Source organism: Arachis duranensis, chromosome 8 (genome assembly GCF_000817695.3).
Source record: "Arachis duranensis cultivar V14167 chromosome 8, aradu.V14167.gnm2.J7QH, whole genome shotgun sequence".
Taxonomy (NCBI): Eukaryota; Viridiplantae; Streptophyta; class Magnoliopsida; order Fabales; family Fabaceae; genus Arachis; species Arachis duranensis.
The window spans coordinates 46,954,087-46,965,373 of NC_029779.3; positions in this window are offsets into that span (position 1 = coordinate 46,954,087).

Sequence of the window (11,287 nt, forward strand, 5' to 3'; positions counted from 1 at the left end):
TCATTAAGCTGGTTTGGTTTCGAGCATTGAAAAATCGATTAGTGTTGGTTGATGAGGTCCAGATTCATAGGTACGTGAAGTGCCATATAATGTTATTGTTTGGGACCGTTATGTTTGGAGATAAGTCTGCGGCAGGAGTGCACTGGAAGTTTCTGCCGTTACTCCGTAACATTGGCGGGATCATACAGTTCAGTTGGGGATCGGCCTGCCTGGCACACCTGTATAGATCGTTGTGTAGAGCAACTCGTGTCGACTGCAAGGAGATTGATGGTCCACTGACATTGTTGCTTGCCTGGGCATGGATCCGTCTACCATTCATTGCGCCGATTCCAAGCAATCATCAAATCTTTCCGATTGCAAATAGGTAAATTTAATTACTAGACGCTTTGAAATAGTGTATTTTACCTTGTATTGATAAATGTAAGTTAACGAATCTCTTGATGTCAGGTGGCAGAACTGGGAACGTGAGAATCGGCCATACAGATATCGTACCCTTGAGAACTATAGGAGAGATCTGGATCTTCTGCAAGAAGGACAGGTTTGTTGTAATAAATAAGTAGTTCTTTTCGTTTACTCGTGTTATTATTCTGTGTGTAATCGTTGGTTACTTGTATAATGTATGTAGTTTGTTTGGGAGCCTTATGCAATTGGAAAGACCGATCCGGACGTGATTCGACATCCGTCAGCATGCAGCTATTTGGAGTGCCAGAGTTCCACTTATATCTTTTGAATGTATTGAGTGGCATGCATCTGATAGACATATTGAATGAACCGACTTGGGCAAATGAACCGGTCGTAACAGTTTCTCCTAAACTAATAACCCATGTGCAAATCATACTTTTAGAAATCTTAATTTAAATTAATGGCGCACCTGCATTTACATATTGAGGAAACTCCGGTGCATGCATGGCCTCCAAATCCAACGACCGCATGAAACTCGGCTCCACAAACGGCTCCTGATTTGCTAGTGCATTTGCCACATCCTCCACATCTGCCACCATAGCATCATCAGCTTGATCTTCGTCTACACCCGGATCAACGACTACGTAGTTACTTTCGAACTCTTCTTCACTATCACTGTTGTAATCCTGCAATTCAATATCTCAGTCTGCTGCAGATTGCTCGAACTCGATATATAATTCGATAAACGATATTCGCGACCGACTTTCGAGATACACTGAAAACATTTCTTGCATGCTCGCTTCGTCTGTCACGTATTTCGTTTGAAATTGCACAAACCCACCAAATACAGATATGGGATATCTGTACAGAATACACGATACAATCCTTGTTGTTTAGAATACACGATACTATCCTTGTTGTTTGAGAATCTATCTTCTCACAAATGATACCTTTTAATTCTTCAAATGACAGTGTAAATGGAATAATAATATCTAATGGATTTTGACACACAAATTTCACTCCTTCTGATGTTTGTAATAAAATTTGACCATCATAATACACTTTTAATCTTACTCTATCATCCATGATAATAGAGAAGAATAGATCTACAGAAGAAGAAGAAAAAGAGATCTAAAGAGAAAAATGTTGAGAGTTGGCGAAGAAGAGGAATGAAATGGGTTGAGTAGGTAAATCTATATATATATATGACACTCAAATCGGACCGTCCGACCGCATGCATGAGCATTCGATATTTTTGGAACAAAGAAATCGGACGGTCCGATTACAAAACAGCCCGCCAAAAGTTTTTTGAACCTAGAAATCGGTGGGTCCAATTTTGGTTCTTATTTGAATTCTTCCTTAAATCGTACCGTCCGATTTCAATGCACCAAACTTCACTTCACACAAATCGGACGGTCCAATTTGTGTCCCCTAACTCCATGCAAGAAATCGGACCGTCCGATTTCAATCTGTCAGCTAAACGCCGTCACACTCTTGTTAAACACCTATGAACTCTATAACCCAGCGTAACACCAATCTAACCTTTATATTCAAATAAATTACCCACATTCTTATATTGTTACTTTTAATAGATATATATTCCTATCTCATGGTTTTTTTTACAGGTCTAATTAGGCCATCTGTTGCCCTATTATAATGCGATGCTTTGGGATATAGATTCTAAGAATTCTAAGAAAACATGTAAATAATTCTGGAAAGTTTTTAAGTATATTAATATATTAATATTTTAATAAATTTTAATTGTTGATTTTAATTATATATTATATATATTTTTTATAATTAAAATTAACTATTAAAAATTATTAAAATACCATTTCTATTTAGCATATCCTCCACCCATAAAAAAAATGCAATTTCTACATAAAAATAATTAAAATAATGTAGTTATATTGTATAAATAATTTAAAAAATTTAACCAATTAAATATTTATTAAATTAGTGAAAATTATACTAACTAATTAAGAGTGAGGAAAAGATGTATGATAATAATGATTTTGAGCTTGTGTTTTGACTGAAACAAATATAATAATTGAAGAAATGAACTGTACTTAGTTTTTGATGAACAAACAACATGGATAAAAAAAAATAAAGTTAACCCAAAAAAACATTTCCATGACAAAAAAGACTTTCAGTCAACGCCTTTCTTTTTTCCCGCCTCTTCCAAATGAAAACGGCAATGTTCCCAATGCATTATTTCTCATTTCTCTAGTCACTGTTTCTCTCTCCAAATGAAATAGAACAACAAAAAAGCAACGGCAACATCATTGATTCATGCATACACACTACTTCAAAGATAATACGGCCGGAAATTATTGCCGCCGATCTGAAACTCAAAAAAGAAAAAAAGATGCAGTAAACGCTTCTCACTGTGTCTGACTCTGAACTGAACAGCTTTATCACTACCAAGAAAAAAATCAGAAGAAGATAATGAAGAAGGGAATGACGTCATCGAGCTGGTGGTGGTTCCGCCGCCTATCGGGCGCCGCGAGCACCGCCAGGGTCACGACGCGTGACGCCGAACGTTACCTTCACAGACTCCGGTTAGAGTTCTGTAGTCAGATCGCTCCCAACGGTGTCCTCTACGCCGGAACCCTAACCGGGAAGGTAGCCGCGCTGGAAAATAGCTACGATCGGACGGTTGCATGTGCGAAGGGGAGTGCCGATGGTTCTGGTGGTCGTCGGAGCAACCTACGAAGGTGAGCTTTCCACCGGAAAAATGCACGGAGCCGGAATGTTTGTCAGAGCTGACGGAGCACATACAGAGCTGACGGAGCCGGAGTTTTCCACGCGTGGACGCACAATTTGCAAGAAGATGAGGTCAAAGAAGCTCACGTAATTTATTTTTTACTGCTATCTTGAATTTGAGAATTTCTTAAATTGCGATTGACTTTCTCATAAAATTGAGTATTATCTCTGTTTTTGGAGTTTTTGGGGTCTTCTGGTTCTTTTTTGGATTATTATCTCTATTTGATCTACTTTTGTCAATGGAGACAATGGTTTTTCTTTCTGATTTGACCAAACTGCTTTAGACAATCATCTTTTGCCTTATCCTAAAGCTTTCTTTTACAACTTTCTCCTAGATACCTTCATTCCTTGTCTTTGTGTTCTTGCATATCCACTCATCTACAAAGTTCTCATGTATGCTCAATGTGCTTTTTATACTCCTCTTTGCACCTAGTTTTCCAGCATTCACTAGCCACAGGTTCCTTAGCTGTTCAGTAGAATATTTGCTGGTGTTTTCACACTTCATGATTACAAATTTGAGATGAAGCATTTCTTGATTTAATACATCCAGTTTTGAATATTGACCCCGGCAATTTTGATATGAACCCCAGTTGTTACCTACAATACAAAACGTTACTCTCTTATTATACTTTCAAACAATGTTCTTCATCTTACTTTTAACATCCCTTTTATCCAGAATTACTCTCAGCTTCTCAAATTTAAATATGGACCTCCAATGAATTTTTCATTTTGAGGCGCGTAATACTTGGATTTATAATTCTAAGCTATCCTTTTCCTTTGTTGGGAGTGGATCCTCTCCAGTGAATAAAAAACTGGATGGTGTGCAGTGTTTAATCTAACCATTTATCACTCTCTTTCTCTTATTTATTTCTGGTCCCACTATTAAAATCAAAGATGAGAAATTAGACTGTATTTTGTCAAGTGTATAAGGAAAAGATACTTAACTAAAGAATATATGAATGATTCAATCCAAATCAGATTTGTTGGCTATGCTTTTTGTATGATCCCACTAAGGAGATACATGGAGTCCATTATTTGAGTTAACTATTCCACATGAGCATCGCATGCAGTTTTGGAAAGTTTTTAAGTATATCAGTGTATTAATATTTTAATAAATTTTAATTGTTGATTTTAATTATATATTATATATATTTTTTATAATTAAAATTAACTATTAAAAATTATTAAAATACCATTTCTATTTAGCATATCCTCCACCCATAAAAAAAATGCAATTTCTACATAAAAATAATTAAAATAATGTAGTTATATTGTATAAATAATTTAAAAAATTTAACCAATTAAATATTTATTAAATTAGTGAAAATTATACTAACTAATTAAGAGTGAGGAAAAGATGTATGATAATAATGATTTTGAGCTTGTGTTTTGACTGAAACAAATATAATAATTGAAGAAATGAACTGTACTTAGTTTTTGATGAACAAACAACATGGATAAAAAAAAATAAAGTTAACCCAAAAAAACATTTCCATGACAAAAAAGACTTTCAGTCAACGCCTTTCTTTTTTCCCGCCTCTTCCAAATGAAAACGGCAATGTTCCCAATGCATTATTTCTCATTTCTCTAGTCACTGTTTCTCTCTCCAAATGAAATAGAACAACAAAAAAGCAACGGCAACATCATTGATTCATGCATACACACTACTTCAAAGATAATACGGCCGGAAATTATTGCCGCCGATCTGAAACTCAAAAAAGAAAAAAAGATGCAGTAAACGCTTCTCACTGTGTCTGACTCTGAACTGAACAGCTTTATCACTACCAAGAAAAAAATCAGAAGAAGATAATGAAGAAGGGAATGACGTCATCGAGCTGGTGGTGGTTCCGCCGCCTATCGGGCGCCGCGAGCACCGCCAGGGTCACGACGCGTGACGCCGAACGTTACCTTCACAGACTCCGGTTAGAGTTCTGTAGTCAGATCGCTCCCAACGGTGTCCTCTACGCCGGAACCCTAACCGGGAAGGTAGCCGCGCTGGAAAATAGCTACGATCGGACGGTTGCATGTGCGAAGGGGAGTGCCGATGGTTCTGGTGGTCGTCGGAGCAACCTACGAAGGTGAGCTTTCCACCGGAAAAATGCACGGAGCCGGAATGTTTGTCAGAGCTGACGGAGCACATACAGAGCTGACGGAGCCGGAGTTTTCCACGCGTGGACGCACAATTTGCAAGAAGATGAGGTCAAAGAAGCTCACGTAATTTATTTTTTACTGCTATCTTGAATTTGAGAATTTCTTAAATTGCGATTGACTTTCTCATAAAATTGAGTATTATCTCTGTTTTTGGAGTTTTTGGGGTCTTCTGGTTCTTTTTTGGATTATTATCTCTATTTGATCTACTTTTGTCAATGGAGACAATGGTTTTTCTTTCTGATTTGACCAAACTGCTTTAGACAATCATCTTTTGCCTTATCCTAAAGCTTTCTTTTACAACTTTCTCCTAGATACCTTCATTCCTTGTCTTTGTGTTCTTGCATATCCACTCATCTACAAAGTTCTCATGTATGCTCAATGTGCTTTTTATACTCCTCTTTGCACCTAGTTTTCCAGCATTCACTAGCCACAGGTTCCTTAGCTGTTCAGTAGAATATTTGCTGGTGTTTTCACACTTCATGATTACAAATTTGAGATGAAGCATTTCTTGATTTAATACATCCAGTTTTGAATATTGACCCCGGCAATTTTGATATGAACCCCAGTTGTTACCTACAATACAAAACGTTACTCTCTTATTATACTTTCAAACAATGTTCTTCATCTTACTTTTAACATCCCTTTTATCCAGAATTACTCTCAGCTTCTCAAATTTAAATATGGACCTCCCAAACCACGTCAGTTAAGACCACGTCACCATCTTCTATGCCACTTAGTCATGAATTTTTCAATCTGAGGCGCGTAGTAATACTTGGATTTATAATTCTAAGCTATCCTTTTCCTTTGTTGGGAGTGGATCCTCTCCAGTGAATAAAAAACTGGATGGTGTGCAGTGTTTAATCTAACCATTTATCACTCTCTTTCTCTTATTTATTTCTGGTCCCACTATTAAAATCAAAGATGAGAAATTAGACTGTATTTTGTCAAGTGTTGAAAAAACTGAAGAGGATCCATTTCCTTCTTTATTAAATGAAATTGTATAGTCCGTCTGAGAAGCTTGTTTTTCCAATATGTTCTAATATTTTTTAATATGTGTATAACATATATAAAAATATAAATACGTAATGATTAATTTTTACTATTCATAGACCAATTTTATTTTACACTTTTCATTCAATCAGATTGTAATAGGATGTAAGTTTACATAAGGGGTGTTAGATTAAAAAGCAAAATCAATATAGAGCACAAATATCATAGAATTGGTCAATTAAAAATAAAAAGATTATAAAAGAAATTAGAGAACTCCTCATAAGATAAGTTAAGTAAAGTTTAGAGAACTCCTCATAAATATCATAGAATTGGTGAATTAAAAATTCTAATAAAAAAGATTTATAATAGTACTTAAAAGATAGTGTTTATTTATCTAAAAAGATTATAAGATAATATTTAATTTAAAAAATATAAAAATAACTTATTTTTAAAAAATTAAATACTAAAAAAGATAAATTAAGCAAAATTTAAAGAACTCCTCGTAGATACTATAAAATTGGCCATATTGAAAATTCTAAGCAGAAGAAGTACCCGTAGTCTAATTTGGATTCCTAAAAAGAAGAAGAAGAAGTAGTTAATCCAAGGATGAGTGAAGAAGAATTTGATCCTTTCTCAATTATGAAAATGTTGGAGGTGCCTCTTCCGGACGCAGAGCTGTTTGCCGCAGACGTGGGACCATCTCAGTTTCAGTCGCCCTCATCCTCCAATGTGCCTCTTCCGGAGTTTCCAATTGGCAATCAACAGCCTCTGCCTCCTCTGCCTCTGCCTCTGTCTCTGCCTCAGCCTCAGCCTCCGCCTCCTCTGCCTCTGCCGGAGTTTGCAGCCAATGTGCATCTGTGGCAGTGCCTCCGCTGCAGTTTGCCCCCAATGTCGGTGGTAATCAACAGCCTCAGCCTCAGCTTCCGCTTCCATCGCAGCTTGCCACCGATGTGCCTCTGCTGCAGTTTGCCGCCAATGTCGGTGGTAACCAACCGCCTCAGTTGCAGCTTCCGCCTCTGCATGAGTTTCCCGCTGACGTGTGTGGCTATCAACAACCTCAGGCACAGCCTGAGCCCGTCTGGAGTGAGGATGAGAACAAACAGTTTGAAATAATTATTGCTGAATGTCTTCCGGAAGAAATGCAGAACCGGTGGGAGGCTGTGGCTGCTTGTCTCCCCGGGAAGACCCCCGAGCAGATACAGGAACGCTTCCAGGAGCTCCTCACCGACATCAATCTCATCCATAAATCTTATATCAATCTGCATCACACCTCCATCGCACCTGCTGCACCTCCCACCACATTGGAACGCAATCCACTCTCCCTCCCCGGAACAAGTGAACAAAACCAACCTGCCAACACCAACATAATCGAACACCAACCTTTAACTAAGACTACTGAAAGAAAGAAAACAGTTCATTGGACTCAACAAGAGAAAGAGTATGTATTATTCTATTCTTTTTTCCTCCTCTTTTATTTATTATTATACGAGCATCATCATATCCTTTCTTGGACTCAAAAACCAAAAACACATCAATAAACCAAATGCACATCAATATTATCTAAATGTCTCAAATCAAAAAATGTAACATCAACGTTTCAAAGCACAGTTTTATATAATAAAACACGTAGTAAATCAAATCTAATAGATTCGAATTAGATGAAAAATATTAATTGAATGAAAATCGAATCAAATGATTCGAATTAAATACATGATTAAAATGCTAATAAATCGAATGAATTGGCTTCGACTTACATGTTCGCTTCGTCTCCCATAATTCAAATCTAATAAATTTGATTTGCGTGAACTTTGGCTATAAAATTTTTGTTTTGAAATTTATTTAAAAAACTAATACTAAAAATTTATTTAAAAATTATCTTCTAAAAACTAATTTAATAAATTATTTTGAAAAACAAAAATTTTATAGTTAAAGTCTACGCAAATCGAATCTATTATATTCGAATTTTGGGAGATGAAGCAAATATGTAAATCGAAGTCAATCCACTCGATTTATTAGCATTTTAACCATGCACTTAAATTCACTTGATTCGATTTTCATTCAATTAATGTTTTTCACCTAATTCGAATCTATTGGATTCGATTTATTACATGTTTTAAATTGAATTTAATCAATTCAATTTATACAGAAATATGCTTTGGAATCTTGACGTTGCATTTTCTGGTTTGAGACATTCAAGTAATATTAATGTGCATTTGGTTTATTGAGGTGTTTTGTCCAAAAAATAAATAAAAAAAAGGTTTGATATCTAAAAATATGTTTTTTTTCTGAAATAAAATAAAAAAATATTATTTTTCAATTTTAATTTCTTAAATACGATTTTTTTTCAAAGCAAGTTCGCCGCACCCTGGCAACTCCCCTTCAAATTCTAAAAAATGGCTAACTCAAATTCTTAAACTTCACAACCGACAATGGTAATCATTATCATCGTCTTTAGAGTAAAGAGAAATGAGTAATATTTCTAATAAAAATAATGATTTTTTTTCAAATTTATAATGAAAAAAAATTTCTTGTTAAATATGACTTATTCCCATGTATATTTTTGTCAGTAATATTGAAGAAGTCATGGTTGTTGTCTATGTATTTTTGTGTACTCCCATATACCCTTGAAGATCATGATAATGGCTTAAAAATTTGAGTTACGTCGATTTGGAAAAAATTCAAATGAACTTTGCCAGGGGTCAGGTGAATTCGCCCTAAATAAAAAAGATCGTATTTAAAAAATTAACATTAAAAAATCATGTATAAAAAATAATTCATTTTTCTATTTTATTTCTGAAAAAAAATCCTCTAAAAATATCATATACCATTGTAATTTTTTAATAAATTTTGTTAATAATTATTTTAAAAAATGTGTCTTCACAGGTTATTTCTTAGGGGATATAAAGAATTAGGACGTAATTGGAAAAGAATTTCGGAAGATTATGTCAAAACAAGAACGAAAGAACAAGTTGCTAGCCATGCACAAAAAGTTCTAAAAAAATTAGCTGAAAAAATAGAAGAAATAACATTTGTGATGAATGATAGTAAGTTATCTTCTCATTCTTAATTAGTTAATGTAATTTAATTCTCACTAAATTAAAAAATATATAATTCATTATTTTAAATTCTTTAAATTATTTATGCATGGTAGTTACATTATTATAATTATTTTTTATGTAGGAACTATATCATCATCTGAGTTTTTTAATGGATGAAGGATTTGTTTAAAGAAGACTACTCCAGCAAAAATAATACTGGAATGAATTGAAGAATTTGTTTAGGTTGAATATATATATAGTAGGGTAATATATTTAGTTTGAATTAATTATTACCTTAGTTTTTTTTTAAAGCATTATAATAGCGTAATAGATGGATCACCTAAGTTGGTAAAAAGTAATGTAAACATGTGACCATAGAAAAATAGTGAATTTAATTATAATAATAATTTGTTTATTAAAAATATTTTATCTTTTAGCTCTCCGGCTTTAATGATAATGTCAAAAAAAACTGTGAATTAGATTCGAATTATAATTTTAGTGACTATGCCAAAAAAATTATCAATAGAACGAAATATCTTTTTAAAGAATTATTATTTAAAATATATTAATTAAACAAACAGGTTTAATACTTAATATGGTAGTCATTAGAAGAGGGTTGAGTGTTACTGTGTTAGTATAAGATTATATGAAAATTGCAAAGTATTTGATAGTCATACATACAAAAATACGAAAATAATTCTATAGTCATAATTATAATCTAACTTTATAAGTAATACAATAAAATTATATATAAATAAATAACTAAATTTTATCTATATCTATAGTCATATTTTATAAATAATATAATCAAATTATATTTATGTTTATAATTAAAATATGAATAAAAATACAAAAAATGATCATGATAGTTAATTTTTTTATTATTTTTATTGTGAAAAGTTTAATTATTTTAATAGTTAATTACTTTTTAAAAAAGATAATTGAATAACATAAAAAAGTTTTATTGAGAATAATTTATTTAGATGTGATTAAAAAATAATTAAGTAATTATATATGGTAAAAAATTAATATTATTAAAAGATAAAATTAAAAATAAAGTTTATTTAAAAATAAAATTAAAAATTATGTTTTTTTCTTTTTTCTAAAATTTATCTACGAGTAATTCTATAAGTATGTTATGATGAATAAAATTATTAAACACATACTGAAATTTATTTTAGTAAAATTTATTTTTATTCTGTTAAACGTTAAATAAACTATTGAAAGGAATTTTGTTCCTTCTGTTAGAGAAAAATGATAAATTTTCATACTTCCATTATGTTATGACAATAATTTGGTCCTATTATTTTTAAAGTTATGATTGCATTTTATGATTTTTTTACTTTTATCTATGAATTTTTGAATTTGCAAANATAATAAGTATGTCACAGTAAAAAAAGAAGCACATCACCAAATAATTTATCATCCGAATTATAAATGGATTAAATCGATAATAGAAGGGCTAATACAAAAAAAATCGATAACAGGACTAGAGACTTACAAAACCTTTCTTAAGTTCACAGAAAAAATGTTTATATTTGTGTAACATATAAAATAATTACCATATTATTATATACACATATATATGGTTTAGGGTTTAGGTTTAAAGTAAAAAAAGTCCAATTGATTTAAAATAAATATTTTTTTAATATTTGATTAAATTATTCTTGTATTTAGTACATTTTTTTGGGACCTCCTCTTAGTTAAATATATAATCATTATAATTTGTTTAATTATTATTGTTAAAGGTATTTATTTGCAAATTAGATATGGCTAAAATTTCGATACAATCTACACTAAACTCATTAGATCAAATTCGATATCCACACTTTTTGTGTTTGGATCTAATATCTAATATATTCGTAAAATAAAAAAAATAAAATATAAATTTTAAACATTTTTACTTCTATGAACACTTTTTATGTTTATTTTTTTCTGAA